The sequence below is a fragment of the Octodon degus genome, unplaced genomic scaffold (genome assembly GCF_000260255.1).
Source record: "Octodon degus isolate 3935 unplaced genomic scaffold, OctDeg1.0 scaffold00095, whole genome shotgun sequence".
NCBI lineage: Eukaryota > Metazoa > Chordata > Mammalia > Rodentia > Octodontidae > Octodon > Octodon degus.
The window spans coordinates 11,217,671-11,218,802 of record NW_004524671.1 but is presented as its reverse complement, the minus strand read 5'-3'; positions in this window follow the sequence as shown (position 1 = coordinate 11,218,802).

Below are 1,132 nucleotides of genomic sequence, written 5' to 3'. Positions count from 1 at the left end.
TTATTGGTGAAGACTACCTACCTCAAGGATCCTGAAGTTAAGAATTAAAGGGAAAACAAGAGACCCAGAAGTTAAGAAGAAGCTTGGGGGCTCCTGACCCTTTCACTGAATTCCTCTCACTGTTTAAGAAGTTGAATTCTTTATTTTCTAATTTTTCAAATCTTCTATATCTTGTAAATGTCTTGAAAAACTTTCATGAATTATTTCCTGCTGTACCCAACAGAGTTCTCATAGTGAATTAGATGAAGCTATCTGCACTTATAAACTAGTTTACAAAATTTGGCACAATTTTCAGTAAGATGTTGCTCAGTGTTTTCTGTTGCACGCTATTCAACATAATATTCCACAAACAATAGCTCTTAATTTACAACAGACTAAAGTTGTACTCTTGGCTTGGAAGAAAAGATGTTTATATTACTACATACTAATTAAAACACTCAGGCTAAGGGGTAGTGTCATATGGACTCTGCTGTTGAAGATAGCCTAGTATTTATGTAAATAATTAAGGATCTTGAATGTGTAGGTAAAGACTCTCTTTCTAATGCTAATATCCTTATGGACTATTAGCTAAAATATCATGATTGTTTTTATTTTAGTATATGTTCTACAGGTCATAAAACTTAATTGTTTGTGATCCAAGCCAATATAGGGCAACAAACCAATCCCTGGATGCACACTGCAGGAAAAGCTTGAAAGGATTTATCTATTGCAAACCTCGTGTAACCACTAACTTCTAAAAATACTGGGCTTTATGTTTCAGAGCTTGACAACATGCTCCTAAAGTTAGCAGTTCTGGCATTGTCTGGTGGCAAATGGACTTCTTGGGCCATTCTCCACACTTTCTGAATCCTTGTGAGATTTAAATGCAAACTAAAATAATTCTAGCTATGGCCAAAGGACTTTTGAGGAGGGGAACAAATTCCTACTCTAGGCCAGAACACAAAAAGTTCAGAGGAAACTCAAAACCAAAGATCCAAGATCTTGAATAACAGATCATGAATCAAGAGCCATGCAAAGGAGATAGAAAGGTGATATGTCATAAGACAGCCAGAAATACCCCTAATGATTGTGTTTCTAAGTAAACAAGAAAAATCAGGGGCTTCAGGGGAATGATTGGGATTTTTCTTTTTCT